We start from the raw sequence: 23,471 nt of genomic DNA, 5'->3' as shown, positions 1-23,471 counted from the left end.
TACCAGTGAAATTTAGAAATGATGGATCCAACTCATAGAGATCTGGCTCACTGGATACATAAAGAAATGTAAAATTTTTTAAATGAGCTAACTATATTATCTCTTGATTCTTGTTATCTGTAACAGTTAAGAAGAAAGTCAGGGAGATACTGGGGCAGATCCTGACACCTGGCCAAGCTTAGGAAGAAAAAGATTTGCTAACTAGAATACGGAGATTAGAGGGAGGTCTCTTCCAGGAGGAAGGCAAGGGATGGCAGTCAGCCTATGAAAATAATGAGGTTTTAGTGAAATGGGTCAGGCAGACTCAACAAATAATGCTAGGCACCAGCACTGGGAAAGGACTTGTACTCTGACCCAAAAGGTCCTTTTCACAGGTTGAGGTCAAAATAGCCTTGGGAAAATGGCCCTCCATCTTAGCTGCTAAGGCTCAAGTAGCACACCCATGGGATTCCTACATACCTCTAAACCTATGGAAGTTTTTCTGGGGCACCTGTAATTTATACCAATGCACTATGACTGCCCTTGCCCCTATGACTGATCAAAATAAGACATATCCTATAAGATAGTTACAATATTAATATAATTAATGTAATTCTCAATACTCCTTGTGTACTCCCTGTAGTAGAGAAGTGGGCCTTACTTCTTAACACCACACAATGGAAAACAGTCTTAGTACAAGCTTGTGAACTAAGACAGGGTGATTGACTTTGTTCTAAACTGACTTAGAATCCAGAAAAAAATGCGTAAGGGCCAATTGTTAACTAAGCCTGTCCATAATAATATCTGATATATGGGCAAGATTCAATTCCGTTAGGAGCATAGCAAATTCCTCTGCAATAATGACTGATCATTCTTTAGTGAAACTGAACTGTCTCATGACCATACTACGATATGACATAACACTATCACTGTAAGATTCAATTACCTTATGTAAGTCTTATAATAATACTGATAATTAACTGTATCAGAAAATTGAGCCTTCTCAGAATGTAATACTGATAGAAGAAGAATGGCCTGGGGAATAACTAGATTTAGCTAACCATCAGCTAACTTCTATACTAAATAGTTCTGTACAAGTTTATCATAAGGTACAAATAGTGGTAGATCATGAGGGAAAATAAATAATAAATTACTACAAGAATATGAAAACGTATGTAATGGCTTTATAAATCAGATTAGCAGTTTCTTTAAATCTATCCCTACTCAACACTGGCACTTCCAAATGTAGAGTATGTTCATACTATTACTATTACTGTGACTGTCATATAAATGCTATACTAAATTCAGATGTCTAGACAAATATGACTGTTTTGCCATAAGACAGCATAGGCTAAAGGCTATGGGGGTGGCCTGTCTAGTGAAGAAGCAACCCTACCTACCCAAAGAGAGGTCTGGTCTGGATTTCAGCTACTGGGAGGTGATCTTTAGGCCCCTGTGATAAGAGTGTCTTTGTTTGCTTCAGGGCTTTGGCCACTGGACTGTCCAACAACTAATTTATGATGGGGACTTTAGATATTTCAATATCAGTTTCAACTTCTAGAGTAAGTGATAACTAAAGGTATTAGTCTGATCTCCAGAAAGAAATAGAGACTAAAGCTCAGATATGCAGACAGTATGTGCTTGAGTTCCAATGAAAACTATGGCCAGCAAAGGCTCGAGGGAGCTTCTCTGGTTGGCAATACTCTGCAACTGTCACACTTTGTGGCCAGAAGGAGATAATGCTGTCTATGAATTTCATGGTCCATGTGTAGACCCTCCTGTACTTTGTGCCCTAGGCATCTCTTCCCTTGGTTGATTTTAATTTGCATCCTGGCTCTGCAATAAATCACAGGCACAAGTATCACAGTTTTCAGTGAGCTTTATGAGTCCTTGTAGTGAATTATCAAACTGAAGAATAGGTCTGGGAAACCCTCAAACTTGTAAGAGAGGCAGTCTTGTGGGGATTACACCTAAAAACTGTACAGTTGGTTAAACTCATTGCTGTGCTATACAAGTTTTTTTTTTTTTAATTTAATTTTTAACTGAAGTAGAGTTGATTTACAATGTTGTGCCAATCTCTGCTGTGCAGCAAACTGACTCAGTTATATACATATAGACATTCTTTTTTCTTTTTAATATTCTTTTCCATTATGGTTTATCGCAGGACATTGAATATAGTTCCCTGTTACACAGTAGGACCTTGCTGTTCTGAGGTTTTTATTTACATATTTTGTTGCTTAACCCTTACAACTCTACATGGTAGGTACTACTATTATGAAGACAGTGAGACATAGGGAGAATAAATGATTTAATTTCATCCAGATATTAAGAGCAAAGGGCAGAGTAGAGATTTGAACCAGGAAATCCAACATCAAGGCTTATGTTCTTAATATATTACATTGCCTTCCTAGATGACTGCTAGGCTTCTGTTGTCTTTTTCAGCAATTACATTCTCTGAATCTATGACTAGAAGATCTCTAAGGTCATATCATGCCATGTAAATCTATGAGTAAACAGTAATTCAGACTGAATTAAAAACAAATCTTAAATAATCTTTATTATATTTTACTTGGTCTTTGTTTCAACTGTCATTTTTATTAAAAGTCTTAATTCTTTGTACTATTAAGGATATTAAAAATGCTGTATTAACATAAAAAGCATATGTCAAAGTATATCAACAGTAGCCTAAAACAAACTAAACTAATTCATTTGAAGAAAACTATTTCCAAAATAAAAACTGCAAGACAAACTAATTACATTAGAATTTCCAATATCTTGGGAAATAATAGTTGTTTTTATTGACAAGACAAATTATAATCAGGCATATGCCTTCCATTCTAAAAGAATAATTTTAATTACTTTATAATACTTTCTAATTAACACCACTATAATCAAGATTTGTTTTTTACTTAAATTTTATTTGTCCATGTTTCTCTAAAGTATTCATAATTACAATTTTTAAAGCTGCATAATCTCTCAGAAAATTAACACCATTCACAGATTTTCAGACATCAAAGTTGTTTCTTTTTTTCTTCTTTAGTAGGACTTAATGAACAACTTCCTGCATGTAACATTATACCTTTAATTTTTCTATCTGCAGGACTATCTGGCTCATATTAGGTATCTGATAAACATTGGCTGAACTGACTATAATTCTTACTTTTTTAAGAATTATTTTATAAGGATAATTTCCTAAGAGTAGAATTAATGAATCAAAGAGTAGAAACTTCTTTATGGTCCTTACAAAATAATACTTTCCCCCCAAATAATGTCATTTTATGACCCACAAGAAATGAAAGACATGCTCATTCACTGGAATCCTTTCTAGTATTAGACTTTGTTATTTAAAAAATCTAATACTTTACTATATATAATTTAATCTCTTAAAGTGCTTTACCTTCCTGAGAAATAATAATCCTGAAGGTTTATTATCTTTACTACCATTTCATTATTTACTGAAGTACAAAGAACTGTAAAACTTAAATTCTAATTCTGAAAACTCAACTATCGATATGTAAAAACTCTCTAAATGAATTTATGTGAAAGCTCATTTCATAGCTGGAATGTGGCATATCTTCACATTTCAGTAAAATTTGGTTGAAGTCATAATCTAACCAAGTTTGGAAATATAAGAGACATAAATGTAAGTCTGTCCCAAAGAGAGGTGAATTCTGTTCTACTTTGAGAAGGTTTCTTTCAGAACAGAGAGCAACTAAAAAGTATTTTCACTAGGCAAAAAGCCTAAAGGAAACATATTGATGAAGGCTCACATGCTTATGATCTGATCGCAATTCCTGGTCAAACCAGAATAACTTATCTAGCAAAGGAAAAGTTGCATTGGGAAGAAGGAGAAGTCAGAGCTTCCTAAAACTCATTCCAGAAATTCAGATAAATTACTGTAGATTGGCATATTTAGTTGACAATGAAGATATAAGTTCATTTCCCCCCATGACAACTTAAGGAATCACATTTGTATTTGATTAGAAAGAGGGCATCTATTATAAACATTTTTATTGTTTGTTTTTGACTACTTGCCATGTAAAATTGGTAACTTAACAAACACATTTTTACCACAACTGGCTGATGATGCTCTCTTGTCCTTTGATCTTAGCATAAAGTAATAGCCAGGAAACTTGCTGTAACTCCCAGTGGGGTTCTTTTTCACTAGCTGGGATAGAGTAAATCTATCACTTTAAAATAAAATAAGCATTTCCTCACGGTCTAAGATGGGTAAGGCACTGTGCTAGAGTCCTAGGATGATACAGAGGTGACTAAGACATGATCCTGTCCTCAAAGAACTTACAATCTAGTAGAGAAAGACAGACATGTGAACAAATAGGTATAATACAAAGCAGAATGTACTAGTTGTTAAAATAAAGGTACAAAAACAATGTTCTACAGGAGCACAAGATGGTAAAATTAATTCTGGATGGGGTGATCTGGAAGGCTGGGCCAGCAGAAAAGTAGTAGAAAACTCAGCCCCTTAGAAAATGCAGCAGTGTTACAGCCCAGCTGGGTTAGGGTCGAAGCCCCACTCCCCACAGAAGGTTTTCCTAAAGGAGATGGAGCCAGGGCCCTAACCCAGTTAGGTAGGCGATTCGTTGATTTCAATTATGAATGCAACACTTTCTTTCCCTGGTGCAGATAAATGTGATTTCATGAGTATTTTGCTTCATTAAAAAATAAAATTTAACAACATATTAAGTAACTTACATAAAAATGTAAGTTACCTTGGCCTCCATCATCAAAATGGCCTCAGGTGGTACCATGATCCTACAGGACCAAGCCAAAAAAAAAAAGAAGACACCACTTCAGCATGTTACATATGTGGTGCTCCAATACATGTTCTGCTATTGATATCCTGGGAAGAAAGATGAGGAGACAATTCCAGAGAAGTAACCTGGGTATTATACTATCCCATATTTTATTGAAGTTTTATTTATTTTTAAACTTTTAAAGTAAACTTTAGAATAGGTTAAACAGATAAAAGGATTTTTTTTGTCCTGTCATGATTCCAAAAACCAGCAGGTATATTGTTGGTTTCCACTGATTTCTTAGAATAAGAAGGAGACTAGATAATATAACCAACATGTAATATTTAACAGGTACCACACAAGGTGTGAAACAACTGGAAAGAAGATAATACAAACATATGTTTAAGTACAAAGGAACAGGAAAGCAACTATCAGGTGCACAGAATTACAAACATTTAATTCTCTACAAAAATCTGTAGAGAATTAAAAACAAGACTAACTTTCTACTGTGTTTCAGCCTATTACTACCTCATATGTATCCCTAAAATAACTCAAATTTGTATGTATAGTATTTCATTATGCTATATGAATTTAAAAATTCTGAGTTTCATAACTGCTGCTTGTAGATTTCCTTAAATAAGCCTCATTTTAGTGAACAGATAAACAATAGACTCTTAGTCACATGTATTATACATAAATGAATGTTTGCCAAGTCTTATGAAAGTTAAAATGATTATTTTCTAGAGTATACCATACATTCTGATTTCAATCGTTTGTTCTATTAATTTTTACAACCCCCTGAAACAAAGAAAGAAAGGAAACAGGAAGAAAGGAAGACACTTCCTGACTATCTGAATTAAGGAAGATATCACATTAGACAGACTTTCTTTAAATATAAACATACAATTCAAATAGACTTTCTCTCATAAAACTAGCTGAGCAAACCATGAAACAAATATGACAAAGAATTACAGTATCTGTAATAATATTTTAAAAGTTCATAATATTAGAAAAACACAAAACCCTAATAAGTAATTGAAAAAACAGTTCACAAAAATACAAGTTCCTAATATGAGAAAGTACTCATCCCATTAAAGAAATGCAAATTAAAACAATAAAATAGTATTTTAAAATATCAATTTAGCAGATATAAAAATAATAACATTCAATTCTGCACTTCTTAAACCTCTCAAACTGTAAAAATCCTCCTTTTCCAATGTTTGTTTGGGTTTTACAAGATGTTCTGAAAATAAGTAATCAATGCTTACAGGCAGGGTGGGGGGGAGCTGGGGGGTTAGGCTCAGGGTGAGATGAAAACACTCATACACTGGGGACAATAGTAGTAAGTACAACTTTCAAATAATTTGTGGAGTATTAGGATATTTTTAGATTTTTCTTGTTTTCAAGTTCATACCCTTGTGATTCTACTACCGTGAATCTAAGTTTTAAAAATAATCGGATTCAGAAAAAGATTTACATATTTATAATAATGATATTTATTACAGCTATTTATAATCACAAAAAATTAGAAACAACTACAATACCAAACATTAGGGAAATGGATCATTATAGGATCAAATATTATGCAGCCAATAAAACTTGAGGACAAATGTATAGGATAAAACATTAAGTAAAAAAAAAACCAGGATCTACAATTTTAATGCAGGTTCAGCTAAAACTATGATTAAAAGAAAGCACAGGGGCTTCCCTGGTGGCGCACTGGTTGAGAGTCTGCCTGCCAGTGCGGGGGACGCGGGTTTGTGCCCTGATCTGGGAAGATCTGACATGCCGCAGAGTGGCTGGGCCCGTGAGCCACGATTGCTGAGCCTGTGCATCTGGAGCCTGTGCTCCGCAACAAGAGAGGCCGCGATGGTGAGAGGCCCGCGCACCGCGATGAAGAGTGGCCCCCGCTTGCTGCAACTGGAGAAGGCCCTTGCACAGAGGCGAGGACCCAGCACAGCCATAAATAAATAAATAAATAAATTTTAAAAACTAATCTGTTAAAAAAAAAAAAAAGAGTATAAACCCCAAATGCCAGTCCCCTCCCCATCCCTCCTTGCCTGATCCTCCTAACCTAAGTGATTCCTCCTGCCTCTAAACTTGCATAGCCCCTTGTGCTGCTGTAGGTTTCCACCACCTGTTATTAAAAAAAAAAAAAAAAAAGAAAGCACAGATTTTGTATCCTGCTGCTTTTCTGAATTCCCTTATTAGCTTGTATGTGTGTGTGTGTGTGTGTGTGTGTGTGTGTGTGACCACACAAGGTCATACCATCTGCAAACAAATAATTTTACTACTTCTTTTTCAATTTAGATGCCTTTTTTTTCCCCTTGTCTAAGTGTCATCCTTCTCTTCTGGAAAAGCTTCCAGTTTTTTCACAATTGAGTAGGATGTTAGCTAAGCAGAAGGATATAAAATCAGCACATGGAAGTCAACTGCATTTCTATACTATAATAATGAACAATCTGAAAATAAAATTAACAATACAATTCCATACACAATAGCATAGAAAAGAATTAATTACCTAGGAATTAACCACAGAGGTGAAACACTGGTACACTGGAAAGTATAAAACATTGCTAACAAAATTTAAAAGAGACATAAATAAACGGAAAGATATGTGTTCATGGACTGGAGGGCTTACTATTGTTAAGAGATCAATACTATCCAAAGTGATCTATACATTCAATGCAATTCCTATAGAAATCCCCATGTTTCTTGCAGAAATAGAAAGATCCATCCTGAAACTCATATGGAATCTCAAGGGACACCAAACAGCCAAAACGATCTTGAAAATAAAAAAAGTTGAGGGACTTATACTTCCTGATTTCAAAACTTCCTACAAAGCTTCAGAAATCAAAACAGTGTGGTACTGGCATAAAGAGAGACATAGAGACCAACGGAACAGAATAAAGAGCCCAGAAATCAAATCTTACATATACGGTAAAAGAAGTTTTGACAATAGTGTCAAGAACATTCAGTGGAGAAAAGACAGTCTCATTAACAAATGGTCCTGGGAAACTGGATATTCACAACAGAGGAATGAAGTTGAACATTATCTAATGCCCTATACAAAAATTAACTCAAGATGGATCAACAGCATACATGTAAGGCCTAAAACAATCAAACTCTCAGAAGAAAACATATGACAAAAACTTCATGACACTGGATTTGGCAGTGATTTCTTGTATGTGACACTAAAGGCAAAGATAATAAAAGAAAAAATAGACAAATTTAACTTACTGAGAAATTTAAAATGTTATGCATGGAAAGACATTATCACCAAAGTAAAAAGATAACCCACAGAATGATAGAAAATGTTTTCCAGATCAAATCTGATAAGGGATTAATATCCAGAATACTACAGAGAACTCCTAAAACTCAACATAAAAACAAACAACCCAATTCAAAAATGGTCAAAGAATTTGAAGAATCATTTTTCCAGAGAAGATATACAAATGGCCAATAAGCACATGAAAAGATGTTCAACATCACTAATCATTAGGGAAATGCCAATCACAACAAGGAGACAGCACCTCATATCCAGTAGGATGACTATTATCAAAAAACTGAAAAAAAAAGCAACTGTTGGCTAGAATGTAAAATAGTATGGCTGCTCTGACAGTAACCGCAAAAAAATTAAGAGATAGAATTATCATATAATCCAGCAATTACACTTCTGAATATTTACCCCAAAGAAGTGGAAGCATGGTCTCAAAGAGATATATGTACCCCCAAGAGCACAGCAGTATTCTTCACAATAGCCAAGAGGTGGAAGCAACACAAGTGTACACCAACAGACAAACGACTGAACATGATGTGGTATGTACATACAATAATATAAAGGAAGGAAATTCTAACACAGGCTACAACATGGATGAACACTGCAGACATTGTGCTAAGTGAAATAAGCCAGTCACAAAAAGACAATACTGTATGATTCTACTTATATAGGTACAGAGTAGTCAAAATCATGGAGACAGAAAGTAAAATGGTGGCTGCTAGGGGCTGGGAAAAGGGGGGAATGGGGAGTTGATGTTTAATTGGTACAGAGTTTCAGTTCTATAAGATGGAATAATTTCTGTAGACTGTACAACAATGTGAATGTACTTAATGCCACTAAACTTCACACTTAAACATAAGTAAAATGGAAAATTCTATGTTAAGCACATTGCACCACAATTCAAAAAAATTATTTAACTCTGTGCTTGAAAAAAAAAGGCAGAGAAATATATTTTATAAGAAAATATGTCAAAGAATTAAGTTAGATATTCCTTGGAAGCCAAAACAGAATGATTATGATTTTCTAGTTTATACCATTTAGCACTTTCCAAGTTTTTAATAATATGTACTTGCTTTTATATATAAAAAAAAGTTGAATTTTAAAAAGAAGTTCGGTGCTTATTCAAGTAGTTTTGTGAGGTTAAAAGATTTTCAACAGAAACAAATTTCTAAAATTATGATAAAAATTATTAAACAGTATTTCCTAATAGAAACTTTCTCCAAAATCAGTAATTTACAAATATACATTAGGAATTCACCTTGATTTTAACTCTCTCTAATAAAGGGCAAAGATTTTTCTAAAGTTCTGTTTATTCTTTAACTATGATACTAAGGCATACTTTTTGGTATTATTGATATTACTGCTTCCTGCTTTTGAGACTTTTCATACAAAATTCACATATATGTGATAATTACAGATTTTTTCCAATTTTTGAGTTAAGGTTTATAGAATCAAAAAGCATGCTAGTCATGGTTTTAAAAAACTTCATATTAACAATCCAACATATTCATTCAACAAATATTTTTTAAAAAATCTATCATGGATAAAATTATCTTCTTTATTTTCCTAGAGTATTCAAACTATCCTATCAAAACTATAACTCATAAGTATCACCTTTCATCTTTCCATATTATATTTTCTTTTTAAAACGCCATTAATTCATTTCATCATCTCTCTCCTTCCCTCTCTGTCTTTGCTTTTTAACCACTTAACTCCTCAGACTTTTAAAGGGTTAACTAACTAAAAGAGAAAATTTATAAGCACTACAATTATCAGCAAGTAAAACTATCCTTGTAAGTAGTTAATTTATGTTGAAAAAATCTGAAATACCTACCCTGATAATATATATACCAAATACCTAAAATAACGTTTCAATGGCTTTAACATATTTCTTTGATATTAATGTAAGAAAATTATTTCATTCAAACAAACTGAATAAATATTAAATGCCGAATACCCTGCCAGGAAACAGGGATAACAATGGTTAAAGAGATGTGGCTTTTTTCCCACAGAATTAATGATACTGTTTAGTTAGTACGTTTCTTTTATAAAACTCTGCAAACTAATTGAGAATTTATTGAAATCTACTATTTTCTTAAATGGAATACCTCCTGATATGAAATAATTTTACTTATTACCTTAACATCCACAGTTGACCCTTAAACAACATGGGGATTATGACCTGACCCCCCATGCAGTTGAAAATACGTGTATATAATTTTATAGTTGGCCCTCCAAATCTGCAGTCCCCCATCTGTGGATTCAACCAGCTGTAAATAGTACAGTACAGGGGTATATATTTATTGAAAAAAATCCATGTATAAGTGGACCCCACAGTTCAAACCCATGTTGTTCAAGGGTCAACTGTAATTTCACATTAAATATCTGCTATTATCCACGACTCACTCAATTTTGACAAAATTTAACGAAGGAAAATTATATGCTACTGAATGATTTATAAAAAGTACCCTCTTATCGTTCACTTACAAAGTCTCATTCAACACAGTTCTTTCACACTGCATACAAATCAATCAAGTATCTCTCAGCAGTCGTCAATTCATGTTTCCCCTAGCTGAACAGAATAAACTATTTATGGACTAAATATGCTGAAAGAGTACTAACAAAAAGACACACAGAATTGTTTAACAAAATGAAAGCAGTATTTTGAAATATCTGCCAGATACTTCGGAGCCTCCTCAGGAATATTAACCTATAATCACTAAGATAAATCTAAACTTATATTTAGCTCTTATTCTTTTAAAACAAACAACTGAAAATGCTTAATGAAATAGGAATATAGATCTTACCAATGCAGGCCACTGAATCTGTTTGCTCTTTGATCCCTGAGTCTGGCTAGGGTTGTTCCTTCTGGCCCAGATTAAGTGGTATTCCACCAAGAAGGTTGAAAAATCTTCATAAACTTTAACCCACTCTCGTTTATCCCACTCAAGATGATCAAATTCCACATACGCCTATGGAAAAGAAAACATAAACTCCATAAACAACGTAGAGTGTGATATTTTAAAATATGAGCCATGAAGTTAAATTAGAAAAGCCATTAACAAATTCATTATTCAAATTAACATTTCTCTTAAAAATCATTATTTATCTAACATCTCCTTAACCAAATTATAACCCTGACTTATTGTATGGCAGGAAGATAAACTGTAAGTTTATTAAGAAAAGCAATTTACGCAATATTGGTCAGTACAGACCGGCGAATATCTACTAAAGACATACTAAAGAACTACGTTGATACTGATGATTCTAGAAGCAGAAGTCAGGAAATGTTTTCTAAGGACCAAATAGTAAATATTTTAGGCTTTGCAAACCATATGGCCTCTGTCATAACTACTTATTTCTCACTTTGTAGTATCAAAGTAGCCACAGACAATATGTAAACAAATGAGTTTGGCTTTGTTCCAATAAAACTTTAATTACAAAGACAGGAGGCAGTGCAAGGATGGTTCAACATATGCAAAATCAATCAGTGTAATATACCACATTAACAGAATGAAGAAAACTACATGATCATCTTAACTGACAAAGAAAAAGCATTTGACAAACTCAACACCCTGTCATAAAAATAGTCAAACTAGGAATAGAAGGAAACTACCTCAACTTAATGAAGATAATAATGAAAAACTCACAGCTGAATCATACTCAATGATGAAAGACCGAAAGCTTTTCCACCAAAACAGGAACAAGACACGTGTGTTATATTTGGAAAACTGAAGCTGACGCTTCTATGCTAAGTCATTCAATCATTCAACTCTTCTTTCCCCACCGTCATCCTTTTCATTCATAGAGCTGTCCTCCCTATTACATTATGAGTTATGCTGGAGGCCGTCTTGTTCTTTTTTTTTTCCACCCATCTTTTGCTCCCTTACACCTGAAGTGTTTCAGTTTCCACTTATTTAAATTCTGTTTGTTCTTCTGGCCTTGTTCAAGTTCTTAGAGGATGTTTATAACCCCCACTTCGATTCAAATATTTGAACATTTACAAGCAGTTTTTGTCCCCAGTTTATATTAGTATATAATCAAATAATGGGTACAAGCTCACTGAGGGCAGAACTGTTTTAGTGTTCACTGCAGTGCTGCATACATACAAAGTGCTTTACAAATATTACGTATCTCCTGCCTGTTGCAGTCATCGACTTTTAAACATGGAGGCAAACTGCTAAAACATATGTTTGATTTTGAGATATCCGTGCTCCTGCCCATTAGGAAGCTAGTTAGATATGCTTACCTATCAGAAGTGGGAAAGAGAAATATATTGTTCAAGGATTTAATCTCTGTTCATGGTTATCCACATGAAGGCACAGCAGAAGCTCTGTTGGCTTCTTATAAAAATGCATCCTTAGGGGTTGAGCTGAGGTCCAAATGGTGTTATGCAAATATTTCAAACTATACCACTTTCTCCACTACTTTAAATCTTTCAAGATTCTCGTTTACTCAATTGTGGTATAAATGGGTTTTGGGAAACTCCAGGAAACTGAAGCTGAGATAAGGCTCAGGAAAACCTTAGCACTATCTTTGCTTTCCCCTCATGGACAGTAATAAGGTCTTGTTGACAAAATATTTCAGCCAAGAACCTAAAGAACCAAGGTTTATAAACGTCTCTTTATCTAAAAGGACATATTCAATGTAAATTCTTCCAAATGCAAAGCCCTTGATATAAAATTAAAACTTTCAGCTTGAAGTGAACTTTCTAAACTCATAGTTTTTCTTGCATGGACAGTGTCATGGGCAGTTTTAGGAAATCTGCTAGGACCCTGGGGACAAAAGGAAACTAAAACTAGACATCCTGCTGCTTCTTTGCTATGCAGCCAATTTACCTCCCTACTATCAACAACAGTGAAGGATTTGAGACTTGACTGTAGACAGACAGGTAGGTAGGTAGATAAATAGTTAGACAGTTGTGTGTGTGTGTGAATCTCTTATTTTTCTACAAAATAAAACAATGACCAGTAACTAGGAAAAGCCCCTATTCTTTCACAATATACTCTATTCAATGACATTTATAAAGAAAATTAAAGTCACACAACTGTTTCTGTGGTAAAATCAAATGATATAAGACAAATTTAGTTATTTTTACCATGGTTTCAATAATAATAATAATAATGTTGATATTATATCAATTTAGTGCAATGCAGGCCTCATCTTTTTATTTACTGAAAAGGAAGGGCGGGATCTACATAATGTCATGTGAGAACTATGAAGAGTTCCCAGGCTTGATTCTGCCAAAACCAACCAGCCACCACAGGCTAAAACTACTTAGACTCTAAGAATCTTTAATGTTAAAAATAAAAGCGTTAGACTATACTAACATTTCTCAAAATATAATCTATATTATAGAATCATCATTTCTTTGTATATAAATAAGCATTAGGGAAGCCAAATAAGTCATGCACAAAGTTCATGAACTAACAAGTTAAAGTAACAAATGTCTAATTTTACCAGAGGTCTTCTCAAGTCTTTTAACATGCCAGTGTTCATTATGCATTATTAATAATAAGAGAGTTCATACCGTCAGATTTTTCCCAATTTCTTTGTCCATAAAATCTTCTATTATGGGGTACTTAATATTTTTCTATAAAATAGCAGTAGGGGGAAAAACAGACTAGTTTTTTCACACGATTTACCTGTCTACAAATTTATATAAATAATTTGGTAATAAGAAATCAAGGGGGAGGGAGAGAAGGGAGATTAGCAGAGGCAAACTGAATATTATATATAGGATGGATAAACAATAAGGTCCTACTATACAGCACAAGGAACTATATTCAAAGTCCCGTGATAAACCATAATGGAAAAGAATATGAAAAAGAATATATATAAATAACATACATAACCCTTTAAAATAACTTTTATAAACAAAAAAACAAAAAAAGAAATCAAGGGGGGGCCAAAACCTGGTCATCTCTGCCCAAATACTCAAGGAGGTAGGTAACTAGATAGTAAATTAATGGGGTTTAAAGTGTAATACAGTAAATGTTTTACTCAAAACATTAAAAAATGCCCTATGTCTTTATAAAATCAGAAATGTTTAACTATGGCTTATTAATTCATACATGTTAAAAATTAAATTATCAAATTAAAATGGTAATTATAGCAGATTTAGTTGACCTTCCTCTCTAATGAATAAAGCACATTTATTTCAAAAGATATTTTGTAAGCAGATATTTTATATAAAAGTAAGTAATGAAATAGAGGAATACGATAAATCAACAAAGTAATGTTTTTATTATTACTGGCTTAGAGTCGTATTTAAAATAAGTTTTCTAGATTATTGGAAGAAATTGTGAAAACAAAATTAAAATCACTTGGTGACTTCATTTATTAGTTAAGACAAAAAAGACATTACAGAAAATAATTTCATATAAATTATATAAAATAAGGAAACTAGGTCTCTTTTTAATTTTACTTTACAAAAAACGTAAACAAATGTAACCATAATTTTAGGTTACTTCAAAAGTTTACACTTTTATTAACATTAAAAAGGGTCAAAATTAATAGGCACTCATATGAACTAGCCCAAGCTTAAACAAAGAGTATGCTGAGCAATAATCAATAAATCTAAGAATTATTTTAAAGAAATAGGTTGATCTTAGAAAATAATGAACTGTAAATTTAGAAAAACCTGAGAAGTAGTCTGACATAATCCAAGGTATAAGCAGTGTGAAACAATGTTAAGTGGCTTCTGCTATTTTCTCTCTCTTTTTTTTATTACAGCCATCCTAGTAGGTATGATAAAATCCAACATTTTAATAAACAAGTATTATATTCTGTGTAGCTGTATTAAATTTGCTATGGTGAACTAAAATTAAAATCGTAAGGACAATTCTACAGAGGAGTCCAATACATATTCACACCAAAACAGTATATTACTATAATGACAATCGCAAGTAAAATTACAATACACATTGCGATATATAAATCTAGGTTCTGAAAATTCTAAAATAGTCTGGGGATCACAGATAACCATTCATTTCCCAAGGGGCATTCAAACCTCTATCAGAGTTAACCAGTATTATTGATAATGGAAATAAAAGCACTACCAGTAACAACAACAACAAAAACAGCTAACACTTCAATAGTGCCTGCTATTCCATATATTAAGCCATTTAATCATTACATATACCCTGTAAGTAGGCACTATTAGGATCAACTTTTTCAAAAGCAGAAACTGAGATACAGAGAAATTAGTTGCCTAAGGTCAAACCCTAGTAAATGATGGAGTCAATGAAAACAATAAAATAGCTTCTAAGAGGCTTCACAGTTATACAGCAGCATAGTCCCTACAAGGTGATGCACACAGCAAGTGATAAATCACTTGAATAGAGAGGGATGTCTGGGTAGCTGACTCCTTTGTGGCAGAAGAACCACACACTTAAAATGGCCTTAAGATTTTCCACAATGAGTCTGCAAGTTAGAGCCCTAGGGGGCAAAATGAGAAAAAGGGTCAAACAAAGATAGCAAATAGTAAAATAAAAGAGACCAAGCTTGCTTTCAGTACCTATATTGTTAAATAAAAGAGACTAAGCTTGCTTTCAATATCTATATTGCTTATTCCTCTTCTCTATGACTTACTTACCTAATAGTCTTACTACTTGGTGAACAACAAGATGCATCAAGAAATGCAAACTATTCAAAGATGCTTAAGTTACAATTACCTTCTTTACATCTAATGAAAAAGAATTATATTCCCATCATCTTCAAAGTTCCTTATTACATTACATAATTCAGTATATATACTACTATCTTTTGGATAAATTATGCATAGTATTTAACATAATATCATTGATGATGATGACTGTCTTAGTCTGCTTGTGCCGCCTTAACAAAATACCATTAAACAACAAAAACTTATTTTCTCACAGTTCCAGAGGCTGGAAAACTGAATAGAGCAAGGTCTGTTTATGAGGAGGACTCTCCCCTTGGTTGTAGACAAGCTGCCTTCTCACCGTGTGCTCACATGACCTCTTCTTTGTGGGAGCACAGATGGTCTCTTCTTATTAGGGCACTAATCCAATCATGAGGGTCCCAGCCTCATGACTTCACCTAACCCTAATTATCTCCCAAAGACCCCATCTCCAAATACCTTCACATTGGGAGTTAGGACATATGAATTTGGGGGGGACACAAACACCAAGTCTATAACATTAGTAATGATAGCAGCAGCTAAAATTTGAGGGCTTACAATGTGTTGGGTAAGGTTTTACAAAAGAGAAAACTAAGGCATAGAGAAGTTAAGCAATTTATGGCTTTTGGACAATTATTCAAATGATACACAACTGAAAATGGCTAAAAAGGACGAAAACCATCAGTTCAGCTCTTTTTTAGCATAAGGAGGCATTTTAGAGACCACAGTAGTTTCTAGACAATATAAAAGATGAGGAAGAGAGAGAAGGAGCTTTACCAAACAAGGAGGAAAAAGCTTTCCAGGAGCACAAACTCTGGGGATGCTTTTAAAGCACAGGAATGAATTAATGAAGAGAGTTCTTCTATAGGTTAAAAGGGATTCCTGGGAATAGTTTACAAAACTGAAGGCATTAGGATGTAACTCAAGAGTTTAAAGGAGAGGGAGAACAACTAAATATATAACAAAGAAAAACCTAAGTTAAATGCAAAGTCCTGAATACTGCAAATGCTTGTTAATAAATCCCCAACATAATTTGTTTAGAGAAAGACTCAAATTCTGGTTTTGGTCTTTTGAGACATGATTAGAAATTGTATTAACTATTAATGTTTTTATAGAAAAGAGGTCAAATGCAGAAGCTCCCATAATATATCATTCTAATTCTAGGAGTACTTTTAAAAGTAGGCTGGAAATCTTACAACACAACATGAGTATCAACCGTCTACTAAGTATGTTAGCTTTTGATTTTTTTTCCTTAGCAATTGATTATTATCCTCTTAAGCTCAGTCCTAGAGCTCCACAGTTTTGAATATTTATGCTGGAAGTCTTCTACTTTCAATCACCCAACTGGCAAGCCATTCTCAAAACTTTTCTGCTGCTATTACTGCTACCAACTCCAAATCCAGTGACCCCTTTCATAGCTTTCTGTTGCAGCTACAAGATGCTTTGTTCCTTCCTTCTTGTAAAAGAACTTAATAAAAAACTGGGTCTTTCCTCCCCCTGTCTATAACAGAGACTATACTATGTTCTTGTCTATAACCATGTGGTCTTTCTTTAACTGGGCTCCAGAAGACAGTGTAATAGGCAGTTAACCCTTCAGGTAGCTGAGGCAGCTCAAAATCATCACTGATACTCTTCTTTTCAGATTTGGTTTTCCAATTAAGTAACTTCTCAAAGAGTTGGCCAGAAGTAAAATATATTTCTCTGATACTTTGAATTAAAAAATCAAGTACTTTTATTCCTTATTTTCACAGTACTGAAAACTACTTCTGCTTTTACTTTATTTCTTTTGTACTGTTAATTTCCTCCATTTACCTTATAGAAATAAAGACTTGCTATAACAATGAAAGCAGTGGTGAATGTCCTTTCTTTATACTATTTATAAAGAACTCAGCGCTGGGGCACTGGTAACTGATTCGTAAAATTAAAATACACTTCTGTTTCTCGATCTAACTGTTCATATGTATGTTAATAAAATATTTAATTAATTGGGATCGAGAAACATGCTACTTATTTTATCAATGAAGAAAACTAAGTAATAAAGGAAAGGGTACCTTGAAAGGCAGAAACAAATATATCTGAGCAAAAATGTACTGTGTTCTAAATATATTATTTGTATGTAGGACAATAGTACTGCTATCCATCTGAAATACAACAGAACTAAAAAATGAGCTAAAAGGCTCCTAACAAGCCAAGAAAGATGTTACAAATTCCATTCCCTACAGGCAAATACACTTTACCCAAAGGTAAACTCTCTCATCTTGTGTCAGATCTTACTGACACTAGTATAAAGATAATAATAATAATAAACTACATTATCTAGTTTCCAAGTCTAAAGTAGCTTATAAAAGCAAAACAGGGAGAGAGCCTCTGAAGACATGCTTCCATAGCATTCTAAAAACTATAAAAAAGTTTCATGAAGACTTTAGAAAATCTTTTACCCTAGGACTCAAAATTGGTCAGAAAATAGTATCACTGTATTATAATTTATATTAAATGGGCATTTGTTTAATTGAAAAATATACGCAAAACATTTTTTTAAAAACCCTGTATCATTTACTTTCATAGCACCATATACTTTGTCTTTGTACCATTTGACACAAATGAAATATGTCTGTGTATATTTAATGTTTGTCCCCTCTACTACTAGTTTGTAATAAATATGTTTAATGAGTGATGCAGAGAAAGTCTAAATTTATATCCAGAATCATCTAAGATGATGCAGAAATGTATTTTAGAAAACTCGCATGGAAATGGCTAATGTATTTAACACATATTCTATAACATTTATACACCAGCTTTATTCATAATTGCCAAAATTTGGAAGTAACCAAAGTGTCTTTCAATAGGTGAATAGATAAACAAGTTGTGGTACATCCATACAATAAAACATTACTCAATGATTAAAAAAAAAAAAGACCATCAGAATGAAACAGCTGTTTTTAGTCACTGTCAAAATTCACTACTAGTGTATTACTTACTTAATCAGTCTTTCTTTAATACTTCTACACTTCCAGTTAACTAACACAGTACTGAATATCAGAATTTGTATTTGGACAATTATACAAGGCTTCTCCTACCAACCTAAGGTCTCAAGACAGTGCCAGTGTAGAGTGTTATGAAGAGCACTGGGGAAAGAAATTTCAGCCACCTAGCTTTCGAGACATCAATAGCATTCAAGCAGTTAAGTCATCCGAAATTATAAGTAAAACTAACAGAATTTTTAAATAATGGTACCAGAATATTCACTATCAGAATAAGTACACTCATACTAAAATTGTGCACTCATTTTGAGGTAGATATTTATTTTATTTTTTCTATTGCAGAAAGAAAACTGTAAGATTCCAAGTCTTTTTATTTTATTTTTTGAATTGAAAACTAGGGCTTACTATCCTTGTTAAACATTTTAGATACAAGAATTACTCTAGGCATAGGAGAATGACCTCATTATGTTTCATCCCTATCATATACTTGGCTGATACCTGTATTAAAGGATAGCAGGTGTCATTACAAAGGGTCATTGCACAATTATTATTAGTTGTCTCACCCATATATGCTGTATTCCAAGACACAATTATCACCACAGTTCCTTGACACTTACTTTGTGGAGATCATCTGGACTTCCTTGACCTCAGATCCTTTGATCTTAAATTGAGTCTGAAACCATTTAAATTTCCTGGGCTGCCAAATTATCTTTCATGTGTTTTCGAGAATAGAGCCCTGTGTGGTGTTTTCTGTAAACATAAAGAGGATAACCTACCAAGCAATGATCAAAATATGGAATATACCTTTGCTTATTTCCAGGGACCTAGTTTTAGGCCACCCACCTCATAGGGCTAGAAAATCTATTAGTGGATCTATGTAAAAAATGTAAAGCCAATTTGTTGTACTTTTGGAGGCCCCCCCAATTAATTTTTTAGCAATAAATTCATAATTGTACTTTTCTTTCTGCCTCAAGGATACTGTGGCTAGCAATAGGTTTTATTATGAATTTGCTGAGTCATGTCTAAAAAGCACATAGTTACCATTAAGACTTTACCTTACTTCAACTATAAAGGGTAGTTCCATCTGGCAGATAAAAGTATGAATTTTTAAATTTATGAGAAAATAAACATGAGGAATATCCCTCCTCTCAAAAAACAAACAATTTGCACCTTTGAGACTGTATGTGCATTCTGACCAAATATACCTTTATGCCTAACAGAAGTCAGCCATAAGTAAATAATGGACTCTTTCTATCATGGTGGGCCAGCAATCCAGTTTGACAGAGTCTGATCTCTGACTGAAGCTGAGACTAAGCACCAGAGCCCACAAACCTGAGAGAGGCACCTTGGTTTCTGGAGTCTTGGGTGGGAAGAGAATATATAACGCCATACACTCCTGATTCGCATCAAAGAAGTAAGCAGTATTTTAAGATAATAAAAAGTAGCAGAAATTGATCAAAATAAGTTTAGGACGTGTATGAGAAAATTACAAAACACGCATTTTAAAAAAATGAAGGTCTAAATAAAAGGACAGACACACTGTGTTTGTTACTTTAAAGACTCAATATTCTTAAAGAAGTAAAATTTCCCCCCAATTGATCTATAAACTCAATGCAATTCCAATAAAAATCCCAGCAGGATTTTTGCAGACTCTTAAATTTATATGAGGGCAAAAAGATATAGAATACGACCAAACTTCAAGAAAGAAGAAAAAAGTTGGATGACTCACACTAATTGGTTTTAAGACGCACTACAAAGCTACATTAATCAAGACAGTGTGGTAGTGACAAAAGACACACAAATCAATGTAAGAGAATAAAGTCCAGAAACAGATCCATATAGAACTGACAACTGATTTTTGACAAATGTACAAATGCAATTCAAAAGAGATAACCTTTTCAACAAATGATGCTGGGATAACTGGACACCCCTATGCAAACAAAACAAAACAAAACAAAACCCCCCGAAACCCTTCAATCCATACTTCACACCATATACAAAACTTAGGCCAAACAGGTTATAAAGTTAAACGTAAAACCTAAAACTTTTTGGTAAAAAGTCTTTGTGGGGGGCTTCCCTGATGGCGCAGCAGTTGAGAATCTGCCTGCCAATGCGGTGGACGCGGGTTTGAGCCCTGGTCTGGGAGGATCCCACATGCCGCGGAGCAACTGGGCCCGTGAGCCACAACTGCTGAGCCTGCGCGTCTGGAGCTTGTGCTCCGCAACAAAGAGAGGCCGCGACAGTGAGAGGCCCGCGCACCGCGATGAAGAGTGGCCCCCGCTTGCCGCAACTGGAGAAAGCCCTCGCACAGAAACGAAGACCCAACACAGCCAAATATAAATAAAATAAAAATTAAGAGCTTTGAGATATAATTAAAAAAAAAAAAAAGTCTTTGTGGCAAATAATTCTTAGAAATGACTTCAAAAGCACAAAACATAAAAGAAAAAATGTAATTACTTAGATGTCATCGAAATTTAAAGTTTTTGCTCTGGGAAAGACAATGTTAAGAAAATGAGAAGCCACAGACAGGACAAAAACATTATAAATTGTTTATCTGACGAAAGGCTTGTATCCAGGATATATAAAGAACTGCCAAAATTCAACAGAAAGAAAACAAAGCAATCGAAAAACATAGGAAAAGATTTGAACAGATACTTCACCGAAGAAGATATACAGGTGGCAAATAAGCTAATGAAAAGATACTCAAAATCATTAGTCATTGGAGAAACGCAAATAAAAAGCACAATGAGATATTATTGCATACCTAACAGTATGGCTAAAATTTCAGCCTTGTGAAATAAAAATTGTACTTATACAAAAGCCTGTATATGAATGTTTAGAGCAGTTTTATTTTTAATAGACAAAAGCTACAAACAACACGAACAGGGAATGGATGAACAAACTATGGTATATCCATATAATGAAATATTTCTCAGCAATAAAGAGGAAGAAACTACTGATACATGCAACAATATGGATAAATCTCAAATGCATTAGGATAACTGAAAGAAGCCTGACTCAAAAGGTTATCTATTATATGGTTCTATTCACATGACATTCAGGAAAAGACAAAACAAGGACTGAGAATTGATTATTAATTGTCCAGGGTTAAAGGGGGTGGAGGATTTGAAGGTTTGACTACAAAGGAGTGGTAACAAAAGGAAATTCTATGGGAGAGTGATTCAACTGTTATACATGTCGACTGTGGTAAAGGTTACCCTACAATGCCGTTGTCCTAACTCAAAGAACTGTTCACCAAAAAAAGTAAATTTTACTCTAATTAAAAAAAAAAAATTGTAGGTAGAAAATTTAACTGAAAAGGTAAAGAAGGAGGAATGAGCATGATGGAAAACTATGCCACTGCCTTCTCCCAAAGGAATGATGTAATAGTATTATACTTATTGGTATTCTACTATAAAGCTTCATATGCCTTTTGGGGTAAAGAATAAAATAATGAGATGGCAATCATATATTCTGATGGGCCAGAAATTTCTGCAATTATACATTATCACGGTACGGGTTGACCCCAGGATCCTTTTTCCTTGAGAAAGAGAAAGAAAGAATGTTAAGTCCTCTGGCATACCCAACTCCACCCTTCCTATTTTTTGCTTTGAAAAGGCAAATGTGGAAGTAGAAGTGAGGATGAGGAAAGAGCTATGGAAACACTAACAACCTGAAATTAAAAACACACTCCCCAAATGCCATATAACTGGTCATGTAGCAACTTCAGCTGAAAGAGCAGAGCATGCCCTAAAATGAAAAGGACATAAATGTCAGGTCCCAGAAAGTTTAAGATATGGAACTTATTTATAAACTTGCAAATGTTTTGTTTCCAGGAACTCTTAGAAGGGGATACCCCAATTTTTTTAAAGAGAAATTAATGATACCTTTTCATCATAGGCACAAGGGGGCACTGGAGCACAGAGTTATTAGGTATGCCTTGTGCTACACCTAAGGACTTTTCCTTTGTTCAGCCAAAAAAAGGAAACCAACAGCTGGTACACTTAACTGTATTTCCATTTTTTTCATTTGAAGAAAGATTTTACAAGACTGGATTTAAATGTACGGATTTTTTCAACAATCAAACTCATGGAATGAATTTTTCCTTCTATCAAACCCTATCAACAAAAATTGTTTTGCTCTCTTAATTCTGATTAGGTCAACTATAATGCTTGAATTTAATAAATAACCACAGAGCCCTTCAAATGAAAATTGCCACTATTTAACTGATCTCATCTTTTAATCTATGGTTCTCCACCACAAGAGAGTGAAAGACACAAACACTTAAATTCATAAATAATTCTTCAACTATTCAGTATGCTAGATTACTGACAGATTTTGGATACAAGAAAAGATATCTGGAAAAATCTAATTGTTCTTTTTTAGTTTTAACTTTTCATTATATAGAGAAATAAAAATGGATTCCCATGTGTCCATCATCTAGTTTCAACAATTTTCACCTCATGGCCAATCTTCTTTATACTAAAAAAAAAATTGTTAATTCTGCAAAATTATTCGTTATCAGTCAGCATTCAAGTTTCCCAGGATAGTCTTTTTTTTTCCTTTTCAGTTTGTTCAAATTAAGACCCAAATAAGTTCCACAAATTGCAACTGGTTGACATGATTCTTACATCTTTTTATCTATATAGGTTCTACCACCTCTTTTCCTCCTGCAACTATCTTGTTAAAGAAGTCATTAGTTCCAGTCTTCAGTTACCTGTATTTTGCTGATTATACACTTCTGTGGCATTTTTAAACATGTTCCTCTGTCCCTGCATTTTCTGTAATTGTTGAATCTAGAGTCTTAAATTCCGAACTGATAGAGAAGACAA

The 23,471-nt window shown here is 33.8% G+C and overlaps 1 protein-coding gene across 4 annotated transcripts in view; it reads right to left on the bottom strand.

Moving 5' to 3' along the window:
• Positions 1-23,471, bottom strand: part of JMJD1C (jumonji domain containing 1C) — a 314,961-nt gene that overhangs the window by 170,404 nt on the left and 121,086 nt on the right. For 2 of the 4 annotated variants that reach the window (XM_068547462.1, XM_068547463.1), the window contains exon 2: positions 10,821-10,985. The exons of the other annotated variants lie outside the window; for them this stretch is intronic. The gene's annotated coding sequence lies outside the window, so the exon portion shown is untranslated. The remainder of the gene's footprint in view (positions 1-10,820; positions 10,986-23,471) is intronic. 4 annotated transcript variants of the gene reach the window in all.

This window comes from Eschrichtius robustus, chromosome 7, assembly GCF_028021215.1.
Source record: "Eschrichtius robustus isolate mEscRob2 chromosome 7, mEscRob2.pri, whole genome shotgun sequence".
Taxonomy (NCBI): domain Eukaryota; kingdom Metazoa; phylum Chordata; class Mammalia; order Artiodactyla; family Eschrichtiidae; genus Eschrichtius; species Eschrichtius robustus.
Note: the sequence above shows the minus strand (reverse complement) of the source record. Positions and strands in the feature narration are given on the sequence as shown.